At 39.3% G+C, this 12,751-nt stretch overlaps 2 long non-coding RNA genes across 2 annotated transcripts; one reads left to right on the top strand and one right to left on the bottom strand.

Moving 5' to 3' along the window:
• Nucleotides 1-7,273: 7,273 nt before the first annotated feature.
• Nucleotides 7,274-9,625, bottom strand: LOC141362574 (uncharacterized). Its single transcript, XR_012368311.1, has 3 exons — nucleotides 7,696-9,625; nucleotides 7,466-7,596; nucleotides 7,274-7,382 (listed from the first exon to the last, which is right to left on the bottom strand). It is a non-coding gene; the product is annotated as an uncharacterized lncRNA (long non-coding RNA).
• A 776-nt stretch (nucleotides 9,626-10,401) lies between these two features.
• On the top strand, nucleotides 10,402-12,450 carry LOC141362573 (uncharacterized). Its single transcript, XR_012368310.1, has 3 exons — nucleotides 10,402-10,542; nucleotides 12,160-12,215; nucleotides 12,310-12,450. It is a non-coding gene; the product is annotated as an uncharacterized lncRNA (long non-coding RNA).
• Nucleotides 12,451-12,751: the final 301 nt, after the last annotated feature.

Genomic DNA, 12,751 nt, shown 5'->3' with positions numbered 1-12,751 from the left:
AACTACAAACTAAACAAGTATGTACTTGTTGTTTTAAATGCCTGTATGTTTGTGTGACTTGACTGCCTCGACAGCTGAGAATAATGGAAAAAAACAAGAACAAGACCCAGCCAACATTGACATGTGGGCCCCACGTGGGTCCCATCTGGGCAACATGGGTTACATGTGGGCATGGGCTTCACATGGGCAATATATGTGGGTCCCATGTGGGTTTCCTATGTGGGCCCCATATGGGTTTGCCCATGTGGGATAATAATGTGGGCCCCTCATGGCACCTATGTGGGCAAAACATTTTTATGCTTGAAATACATCTTTATACATTTACAATCTTAAAATAATAACTTTTGGTTGATTGTCACCTTTAAACAAATAGCAAATAATATAACAGATATGATTTGATCAGTATAAAACATTTTAAATAAAAATGCATTATTTTTACATTTAATTAACATTGATATGTGGGCCCCACATGGGTCCCATATGGGCAACATGGGTTTCATGTGGCCATGGGCTTAACATGGGCAATATATATGGGTCCCATGTGGGTTGCCTATGTGGGTCCCATGTGGGTTTCCTATGTGGGCCCCATATAGGTTTGCCCATGTGGGATAATAATGTGGGGCCCTCATGGCACCTATGTGGGCAAAAAAAAATTATGCTTGAAATATATCTTTATACATTTACAATCTTAAAATAATAACTTTTGGTTGATTGTCACTTTTAAACAAATAGCAAATAATATAACAGATATGGTTTGATCAGTATAAAACATTTTAAATAAAAATGCATTATGTTTTACATTTAATTAACATTGATATGTGGGCCCCACATGGGTCCCATATGGGCAACATGGGTTTCATGTGGCCATGGGCTTAACATGGGCAATATATATGGGTCCCATATGGGTTGACTATGTGGGTCCCATGTGGGTTTCCCTATGTGGGCCCCATATAGGTTTGCCTATGTGGGATAATAATGTGGGGCCCTCATGGCACCTATGTGGGCAAAACATTTTATGCTTAAAATACATTTTATATACATTTAAACTCTTAAAATTATTACTTTTGGTTTATAGTCACTTTTATACAAATAGCAAATAATATCACAGATAGGATATGATCAGTATAAAACATTTTAAATAAAAATGCATTATTGTTAACATTTATTTGTGAAATTTGTAATGTTTACCTGCCAATTATTAATTTTAATTTGCACAGCTGAGCATGAGTGAAAATAAGAAATGTCAGAAAGTTCATCAGTTTGATAAGTGTGTTAATTAAAGAAATGTTTCAAACATTCTGAAAGGAGTCTGATTATTGGAGTCAGGTGTTTCATATAAGGAGACCTCATTACGATCTGCTCACTGCTACGACACATTACGCTTGACAAAGTAGTCCTGCTTCAAATGTTTTTAATTGTGATTTTTATCACATAATATAATATCATATTTTAAATAATCTTTGCTAAAATAGGCAGACTTTTAAAATTACAACTATAAAGATGATAAACATTTAAACTACAAGAATTTCCACTCAGGCGCAAGGATACGGTTTCTATCGAAGCAGCAGGAGTCTCTCACAACTGTTACACTTGTAATTTATCCTGAGTTGTGTTTTTAGAAAATGTAATACTACGGTACAAGTTCACGGACGGCACAGGGATGAATCAAAGCAAACGTGCAAGGACATTTAATGAGTTTGGCTGTGGATGCTTTGGAAGTTCTTCATAAATTGTTTGAGCAAAGATTAATTGATGATCAGAAGAACATCTCCAGAAGAGTGAGCAATGTTTGTGTTGTTTTTGAGTTCGAAGTATTTTAAGAGTTTGACTTCTTTCAATGCTTATTTTAAGTGTTATGTTAAATTGTTAGTCATTACCTGCCTTAGCAGTTTTGAAATGTTCATGATTATTTTAGCATTGTATTGTTATAAATTGACAATAAAGTATTTTGATATATTGAACCTTTACAGTTTTTTAATTTGATTTCTCATATTGCACCTCCTTCATGTTTTGTGATGTTACAGATGAATGAACTGTTGAATATTTATGCTGAAATCTGATATTTACCGAACTGAAATGATTTGCTTTTATCTGTTTTCAATTTAAAACAAATATATTATTTAAGTAAATTACAATTAAGCATTAAAAGTATAATTATTTCATAATAAGGGACCAGTCCAGTACACATTAAAAATCCATTCTGGGCCCTGATATGTAACGTGGGCTTCATTACGTGGGTGCAATATGGGCCCTATGTGTGTTGCCCACGTGTGCCCCACATAGGCCCCACTATATCAAATTCATGTGGGCAACCCAGGTGGGGCCACAGTGGAACCCATGGACAAACCCATGTACAGCCCACATTGGAAGCCCATATGGGGCCCATATAGGGCCCACATGGGTCCCATGTGTGTTGCCCAGCTGGGCCCCACATAAGCCCCACTCAGTTTCTATATCAAATTCATGTGGGCAACCCATGTGGGGCCATAGTGGAACCCATGGACAAACCCATATAGGGCCCACATAGGAAGCCCATATGGGGCCCACATGGGCCCCACCTTGCAATGTTGGCTGGGGAGTGACGCGCGTTCTCGGTACTTGTGAACGTCACTCGTTGTCTGGCACAGCTCTCCTAAACCAGGGAAACAAATTATAACAGTTCGCATGGACACATTACGCTACGATTTTCTATCACTATCAACACCTGTCATAAAATCCAATACCTGCCATAAATACCTCAGAAGAAGAAAAACGCTGTTCAGAAGAAGAACAACGCTGGGTCAGGTGTAAACATTAAGTATACAAATCAATGATTTGGAGTTTTCACCTAGTTTTAAGTATGATTAATTTCTTTTAAAGTCGTTTTCGGTATAGGGCACATTCTGTATCCTAAAGTCTTACCTAAAAGTAGCTGTTAAACATTGCTACTGAAAAAAAAAACACTTTTAATTCGGCTTAAAGCCATAGTTATTGAGAAATAGTCCATATTATACTTTATTGTATTTAAAGAATTGTCGCATCAACACCTGCTTATCATACACAATTAAGCAAAATTGGTTTGTCAAATATTACACCATGTCTACTCTCACACTTTTAAAGCCATTTAATAATGTAACACATTTTTTTGCAAAGGTAAATATATTTACATTTGTAGGCTATTTTATACATTCAACAAACCCACAGTGCCTTTAAAGTATATATTTCATCAGTTTTTATCTGTTTGTGTTCCTTTTATATTGAACCCATTGCTCACGCAATGTTCTACAAACTGTATGGCAGTTTCAGGTGAAGGTTGGTGAGAAAATTATTTGTGGATTACTGAGTGAGATCATCTGATATAGATTCGATGATCTCTTAAAATTTTATTTGCAGGTTTCCCTGGCAACAGTGGTGTAGTGCAGGGTATATGCAGGTATAGAGGGTATGCATGTGACGTCACCTTCGGCAAAAGTGACTGCGATTATGCCCACCGAGTGGCAAACGGTCTAAGCATCATAGCCTGAAAAACTAAAGTGTAAAAGTAGTTGTGTGATCGACTGCGTGAAAAACTAAAGTGCGAAAGTAGTTGTGTGATCGACTGTGCTTACAGATTCAACAAACATTTGGAGAAGTCTGCAAAAAAGACTCAAAGGAAAAGTAAATCAGTAGCAGTAGTCATATGTCAGGTATGTAAAATTTTGGGATAAAAATACACCAGTGAATACTTTTATTCTTAAGTTTTGTCAGTGAGCCTTCATTAAAAAACATCCATTATGATGAGCCTTGTGTACAAAGGTGGAATGGTTTAATATTGTTAGGCAAGACAAACATATATGTTAGGAAAAGCAATGTCTGGCCATATGCTAATGCCCACAGCAGGGGCGGAGTGGGACCCAAAAATCTACCGGGAAATTTCATAGACCACCAGCCCTCTGTGGTCAAAAAAAGGAAATGGTTCGCTGTAAATAAGCAAATGCTGAAATCTAAAATTACAATAAAATGACTGCCATTTCAATATCCAATGTCACATTCTTATACCCTATTACTATTACCCTAACAATGCTTTACCTTCTCAGTGTTACTGACTGTTTATGCAGGCGCTTTATAACAGAAAAACAGTTTTGTTGGTGGTATGCTACATTTGTACACAAATGCACCAAAGGTTTGAATGTGGTTTAGAAGAGTTATTACAAGAACCAATTCCTGCTAGAATGGAAGGAAATGCGTCATAAACACATTGCTGACTCAAAACAAAGAGCGACAGAACAGAGTAACTGCCACTTAAAAACAAAGACGGGGCAAATGCAGGAGAGTATAGTGGAAGAACTAAACGAATGGAGAAGAAATAGGAGAGGTGGGGGGACTTTAAAGAATAACAGGCTGAACATCAGTCTTTATTGTAAAAGGGTATTCCTGTAAAGCTGGGGTGTTTGGCCAAGGCAAATATGACCCATCAGGGTTAGCCTTTATTCCAAGAGGGCAGAAAGGAAAGATGCAGGGGCATTTGAGAGATTTACATTTTTTTTCCTTTTGTTTTGCAAGTTATTTGTTGCATGTTGCTTTCAACTTCCTTTAAATGTTTTTCATCACAGGCACAGAACACAATGGGGAAGAATTTTTCAGAAAGGTAATTAGCTTACTATTTTAGATTTATGAGAAGTATGAGTGGAGTAAAAGTCTCTTGGAATGCTAATATATTTGTTTAAAGCACAAAAGTGTGGCCCCAGTGATTGGTTGTCTGATCTAATAAGGTTCTTGTAGGATTTATAAGAAGTATGAATGGAGTTAGTGTTATAAAAGATTTGTTTATAACACTAAGTGTGGCCCAATTGGTTGTCTGATCTGATATAGTCCCTGTAAGCCTGCCTTTTATGACTGTTGCAAACAAATAATGGTGTAAGAAGTCTTTACAATGAAGTGTTCTGGCAAAAACATCTAGTGAACATCAAAAGAAACAAACAAATAAGTACAAGGACTGGACACACTAATGTGAACACCAGGTAAATTTCTTTAATATATAAAGTGTTGGACCACTGTTTGCCTTTAATACAGCTGCAATAGATTCATCCAAACTTTTGAATAATGTCTAGAAGATGCTCTAGTGAACTGTGTAAAAAATCTGTATAATTCAGTGAAACAGTATAAAACATTCTGATAAATGAACTCCCACAAATCATCCTCTTTGGAAATCAGTTACCCAAGTTACCTATTTTACCATTTTTTGTAAAACGAGTCGAGGTGTTTCTTACTTTCCAAAGTGCTTGGGAGGATGTGCACCGTGGCGTGGGGGTCTGCTACACAGCCATGAGCCGCACTCTCCGTGATGGTGAGGATAAAGGAATGCGTGATCTGATTTTAATTCCTCATGCACTCTAAAAAATGTTTCGTTGTTTTTTTGTTGGATTGTTTTATCAGTGTTGGATAGTTTTTGTGTAACCCAACGATTTGGGTTAAATGTTGGGTAATTTTGAAGCAGAGCCAACTTAATAGATACATATAGTTTCTCAATATTACTTTCTCTGGTTCACAAAATTTATTTTTAAGATAAGTTCAGGTGAGAATATATATGTTTAATGGTCAAATTTGCAGTCAATTTGTAGAGATAGCGGCAGTTTTAAAATTTAATTAAAGAGCACCTATTATGCTAATTAATTAGCACGTTAGCACATTATTGTAATATCCCATAGTACATACATGTTATTAAAACTTGAACTAATGCATTATGAGTCTTATAAATTGCTTACATACCTCACAGATTTTTCTCTGTCTGTGAAACGCTTTAGTTCCTGTCTCCGCCTCCCAAAATGTCTAGCGTACTCGAATTGGTCAGATGACCTACACAACTGTTATTGGTCAACTGGGTTCAGCATGTGTTTCAAAGGTTACGCCCCTGACTACGCGTGGGTTTTCCGGTTCTGACTGAGATTCACAGGCATGAATGTAAACAAACAGTTATATTTCTCTATAAACGATGGTATCTGTACTGCCTTACCACTTCGAGCTAGATCCAGAGAGTTCAAACGGCCGTTACGGTATAAACGATGTCCGTCAATGAACGCGATTGGATTTAAGTTTTTAAGGTGTCCTTAGCTCTGCCAGAATGCTAAACGAAGACGAAAATGTGTTGCAAAGACATCCAAAAGGTAATTATAACGTACTTCATTACTTTGCAAACTATATGGAAACACCAAATGTAGCACATAGAAAGTATTTGTTGAAATGATTATAAGACTATTTCATTTGTTATTTTATTTGTTAACATTATTTTACTATAGTAAACTTTATTATAAAAGACTGCTTACATAATATATTACTGTGCAAACTATATGGAAACACCAAATGTAGCACATAAAGTATTCATTGAAATTAATGTTAGTTCTACATTATTTCACTATGGTAAACTTTTTTATGAAAGACTGCTTACTTATAAGTGCTATGTTATTACTTATTAGGTTTTAAGGAGAATGGAACAGGTTCCATGGCCTCTTACCTGCGTGATTCATCATCCAGGTTTTGCACAAATTGTGTAAATCCCTACACACAGAACATTTATTGTACCAACTTTGGGCCCTTGAGGCGCAGGAGACTCGAGTAAGTGTTTATAAGTTGTATTACATTTTTAAACTAATAACACTAAAGTAGCATTATAGTAACAAAGTACCCAAAAGAACAAAAGATGTAACAAAGAAAATATAGTACTCAGTCAAAAGTTCTATACAGATTAATGAAAAATCTACACTGAAAAAAATGATTCATTGAATTTAATCAATTTTTTTAAGGTAAGTGGTTGCAATCAATTTATTTAAGCTACATTTAAACAAAAGTTTTATATTTTACTTTACGTTGCTAATCTTTTTTGTTTAAATGTAGCTTAAATAAATTGATTGCAACCACTCACCTTTAAAAAATTGATTAAATGCAATTATTTATTTTTTTCAGTGTAAGACGACACAATAGGGTTATCATCCTGTCGTGTGTTGTTCTCCAGATACGCTTGGAGCTTCCTGATCAGACTGGTCAGTATGTTGGCTTCCAACGACCCCTGCACTGAAGCGCGTGAGATGGCATGCAATCACGTCCTCCTTTGAAGGTCTCTCAAACTGTGATGCCAGGTCCATTGGAATCGGGGTTTCCTTCAGCTTATCTTCAAATACCTCATCAAACACCTGCCTGATCACATCATCCGCATAACTGTTCAAATATTGCAGTCAATAAATCTTTTGTTTTGATCATTTATTTCCCTGCTTCATACATTAAGTTGTTATTTATGAATATATTTGAAATAAAAACATTACTGCTTATAGTATGTCACTTGTGTGTTTTGGGAACATAGCCTTGTACTTTCCCTCTCCTGCTTTTGTTACGGCTTGGTAACATTGTAATGGATGGCTGCAAGGTACAACCTGTAAAAATATAAACAAGCAATACATTTACTGTAAAAGTAAATACTACTTTATTTAACACAGTTACTAAAATACTTAAATACCTGCACAGCATTCCAATAAATGGGAAAATCACATTTTTTCTGCAAATCTGAAATTTCAGGCTACGGACGGCAAAGGCATCCACTAATGATGGTGATGGAAACATTGTGAAACGACGCTACTGCCTGGGTTCCTATGATTATGCAGTGAAAAAAAAACTTTGTCATCATTAGTTATACATTTAAGACTGGTAGTGGTATCACTAGCTAAATACATCATATGTGTTACATACCTTTGCTCCTCATATGCCAGTATGACTCCTTGTACTGTGTGCCCACTGTCATGTTGCATGTTTGGCATTGTACATCACATCTACTGCTGCCTACAGTGTAGAAGGATGTGTCCAGCTGCGAATCTAGGATATAGACAAATAAAACAAACATGTATTCAGTCAAAAAGACATATTATAACAATAGGGTACAACGACTATAAATCGTAAGACTATTCATTAAAACATTCATGTATTACATATTACATGGCCCAACATTAGCAACACACATTACGTGTTTACTTCGTTTCAAAATCTAAGAAAGCTTCAAGTAAATACAACAGTAAAATACATATAACGTTAAACAAATCATCTGTACTTAGAGTTTCTTGAGTTTGATCATGAGAACAAACTTTACCGGTAACAGTTTAGCTGGTAACTTAGCAAGTTTAAATCACGTCTAACGTTAAATCAACATTGATAAAAAAACGATAGTCTGCATAATTCAATATACACGTGTGTAAATATGGTACGTTATGAAATACAGTATTACAACACAAAACAATTAGCTTGCAAGCTTAGCTCTACACACACATAATGTTAAGCTCCGGTTACCGGTAACGTAACTTACAGTAAAAGGCAAATAATAAACATGAATACTTACAGCCTGTGATCCAGAAGTCCACAGTAATCCCACTTTCAGGAGGAGATGTTGCGCAAATCCAGCTTCGGTTCATGAAGCAGTCATTGTAAAAAGTCTGAGAACTTACAAACAACTTCTGACTGGATTTTGCCGGAACCGTATTAAACATGATGTCCTCTGTGGAAGTCCACAAAGTGCTATTTTGCCCTCGCATCTAAAGAGACAGCGTCTACTCGAGAGATTTAATCGCTTAAACGATGAAAGAGTTTACAAACACACTCGATCAGGGACTCCCAACCTCCACCATTTCAGCTCTCTTCGGACTCAGCGCTCTCCACCCCCATCTTTGAGGGCGTACCCAAGCAAAGCAGAGAGGGCTGAACTATGATAATGTTGGTCTTGTCTATGTCACTAATCCCAGGAAGTAAACTGTTGCCTACAATCCGAGTGTTTTTTGTAGTCCTAGAACGTTAGAGACGATAACTCGCGTCATTGTTTTCTTTGAGGTATGTACTTTTTGAATATCGTTAGCATGTACTAATACACACCTACACAGAAAAGGATGTTTAAAAACCTGTATCTCATAATATGTGCTCTTTAAGTGAAGTCACAAAAGGTCCAGGCGCAACCACCGGATGTCAGTGTTCTTCTTCCCCAGAGAGAACTCCTCCCCTCCCCCACACAGACGCGTCAGCTGAACTCCTGCCTCTCACTGCAATGCTACCTGAAGCGGGAATTTACTATTACCTCAGGATACGCACAACCGGCACAACGTCATAGAATGTCTCTGAACAGGTTCATGTCCACTTTTTGGGGAAAACAAACTAGACTTCCCATTGACTTCCATACAAAAGAGCGGGACAAAGCAACGTTCGTACACACCCGGCAGGCATAAATAACTTAAGAAATCACTCAGATTAAACATGTTGAGTAATTATCTGTCCACCCTGCCTGCCATAGAGTGCGAAAGATACATTAACATATTTAATTTGGTCAAAATAAAAACATGCCCCTTTCTCACAGCGTCAAATTTGTGTAACCCCATTGGCCAGAGGTGTCTTACCTGGACATTTACCCGTACCTCATCAAGTTAACAGGGAAGCCAGGGAATGATTTTACTTCGTATTTGAAAGTTACTTTGTATTTATATATTATGTCTTTATATTTAGATTACTGAGTGCACTTTTCCGTCCAGCCATACAACTAGCCTAAGTGATTTTCCAGCAATCACTGGATATCATTGTTACACAAATTGGATGGTGGGAGAATGAAAGGGACATGTTTTTATATTGACCAAATTAAATGTGTTAATGTATCTTTCGCACTCTATGGCAGGCAGGGTGGACAGATAATTACTCGACATGTTTAATATGAGTGATTTCTTAAGTTATTTACGCCTGCTGGCTGTGTACGTACGTTGCTTTGTTCCACTATTTTGTATGGAAGTCTATGAGAAGTCTAGTTTGTTTTCCCCCAAAAGGGGCGGTGACGAAATTTACAGTCAAGTTCCCGGATGTGCCGGTAGTCCGTATTCATGAATGGTTTTTCATCGACTTATCTTTGATTAATTTGAAGGAACAAGGTTTCTATCATTGTTTTTAATCTATTAAACTATTTCTGAATGCAAAAGTACGCAAAATGATGGTTCACATTACATAACTGTTATTAACGTTTTTATTTCAGAGAAATTATGCCCACTTAAGTCACAGTTCTGGCTCTTTTTCCACAGACCCTGTAGAGATGGATAAAAGATGGATAATTTTGTCCTGGAAAAGCTAAAACAACAGAACTTGGAGGTTCTGATACCAGCTTTTACCAAGTTCTTTACAGGTAACATGAAAATGCACTTGTTTGTCTTTTATTATTCAAAGTTATATGTTGATATTATGTCACGGCCCGAGCGGACCACGAGCTACGTGGGTCACGCTCTTACCAAAGTTCCGCCTTGAGGAGGTCCCCAAAGCACCCCAATGACTAGACAGACGAAAGATAAGTAAAATGATAACAAAACTTTATTTAATTTAGTTAAAAGAATCAAGGGAACGGGGAAGGGAATCTAATAATATCCTCTCGCCCTCAGGGGGAACACTACGGGCCTGGGACGTTGGAGGGGAGAGGTCGATACTGTAGGGCCAGGAGATCACAGGGCAAGGGTCGGGCGGAGCCTCCTGGATGGACGGTCTCCTCACGGCCCGCTTCGTCCTCCTGAGGATAGAATAAAACACAAAGTGAGTGTGATGATATGTTAACGCCCCACGTCTTCGTCGCTGAATCTTTCTCTGTTTCTCTATATCAGGTTCTTCGGGCCAAGCTGGAGATAGGCCGCGTCACCTCGCCACAAGGTAAGTATTCTCTCTCTCCTAGGTACCACTATGTGTTCGAGCGTGCAAGGTAAGTTTATTCTTCCACTGGGATCTCGGGGCCTTTGAGACGAATGGGGTAAGTATAACTTTAGCTCGTTGCAAGGCATTCAAGACGTGTTGGGTAAGTATAGCTTTAGCTCGTTTGCATTGAGTGTGTTCTCTCTACAGGGCGTTCAAGACGTGTTGGGTAAGTATAGCTTTAGCTCGTTTGCAATGAGTGTGTTCTCTCTACAGGGCATTCAAGACGTGTTGGGTAAATATAGCTTTAGCTCGTTTGCAATGAGTGTGTTCTCTCTAAAGGGCATTCAAGACGTGTTGGGTAAATATAGCTTTAGCTCGTTTGCATTGAGTGTGTTCTCTCCACAGGGCATTCAAGACGTGTTGGGTAAGTATAGCTTTAGCTTGTTTGTAATGAGTGTGTTCTCTCTACGGGGCGTTCAAGATGTGTACAGTACGGGTGACACTGGAGGAAGTGGAGGAAAGGAAGGTATACGTCACCACATCGCCAACGGAGCCAGACACGGGAGCGGGGGGTCCCTCCTGATACTGCGGGTGGCGCCTCGCTATCCGTGGGTTCCAGCTAACGGGATCCACACGTCCTCTTCCCTTTCTCCTAGGGCAGGCGAAGATCTAGACAGATAGCAGTTATTTCCGGTGCTCTAGCCACACACAGCGTTTTTACGGCTCCTGGGCCCCCCAGCCCTCCTCTTGGTGGCTCCTCCGCCAGTGGTTTTTGCACAGACTACCACGTCCCTCTCAGTGCCTTCCCTACCGCGTCCAAGGGTCCTTACAGGGCTTATATCCTGGCGTGTATAGAGTAGACTGGGTATTCGCCGACGCGGCGGCTGCCGATAGTACTCGCAAAGAGCTTCCTTTCCCTGAGGGGGAACACAGACAATAAAGCACGGCACCACACTGCAACTTGTGTACTCACGTCAATCGATCACTCCTCACACAGCACTTCACACACTCCAGTGAATAATTAGGGTCTGGCTCCTCTCTAGACAAAGCCAGCTCCTAGTTGAAGAAGGCAACCTCTGATGTCACGCTGACGAAACCCCAATCAACTAAAGGCTTTAATGCCCGCTGCCTGTAGGCGCACTTAGTCTCCGGCTCACCCACTGTCTTCCCTGGGTGGGGCCGCTAGAAAGGTAAAACACACACTCCTTTAACACTTCGGGTAGCCAACAACAATATATACAGTTACTCACAGCTCCGTGGTTTCTCTCCAGCTTCACGGCTCACCCACTGACTTCCCTTAATGGGGCCGCTAGAAAGGTAAAGCACACACTCCTTTAACACTCCGGTGGCCAACAACAATATATGCAATTACTCACAGCTCCGTGGTTTTTCTCCAGCCTCGTGTAAGAAAGCGTTCTCCAGCCTCCGTACACACCGCAACAATCCAATCGTTTGTGCGTTCTTAATTCTCGTTTGCTCACCCTTCGTTAATCCTCGCGATATCTCTCTCTTGTTTTGCAGATGCCCAACGATCTCCTAATTTCCTTTCCTGCAGTCCCAGAGTAATCCTTACGGAGGTAGCCCAGCGTCTGCCCAACACACTCACCAGTTCAATAACAACACAACGCACTGTGCCTCTTCTAACTCCTCTTTTTATGCTCGTCTCTCCAGCGTATCCTGACCAATCGCTATCCGCCACGTCATCGGCACAGCTGTTGCCCATTGCGGTGATTTCGGGGATTCCCGGGAAACCCGGAAGCGCTGGTGTTTGCTGCAGATAGGTCCGGACGGAACCACTACACTCTCATTAGATTCCACCCTACTGAAGTCACTCCGTGACAATTACATTAAGGCATATCAAAGCATTTCTTTATTAAAGGCGGAGTCCATGATGTTTGAAAGCCAATGTTGATATTTGAAATCACCTAAACAAACACGCCCCTACCCCAATAGAATCTGGACCTTCTGTTGATAGACCCGCCCCACACATACGCAACCCGGCATTTGATTTGATTTGATTGGGTATAAGTGTGTTTTGGTAGACGGCCCGTCTAATTTTCCAAAGCGTTTTTCAAACATCGTGGACTCCGCCTTTAAGAATCGCTGCTTATTT

Source organism: Misgurnus anguillicaudatus, unplaced genomic scaffold (genome assembly GCF_027580225.2).
Source record: "Misgurnus anguillicaudatus unplaced genomic scaffold, ASM2758022v2 HiC_scaffold_28, whole genome shotgun sequence".
NCBI lineage: Eukaryota > Metazoa > Chordata > Actinopteri > Cypriniformes > Cobitidae > Misgurnus > Misgurnus anguillicaudatus.
The sequence above is the reverse complement of the archived record's forward strand: the minus strand, read 5'-3'. Positions and strand labels throughout refer to the sequence as shown.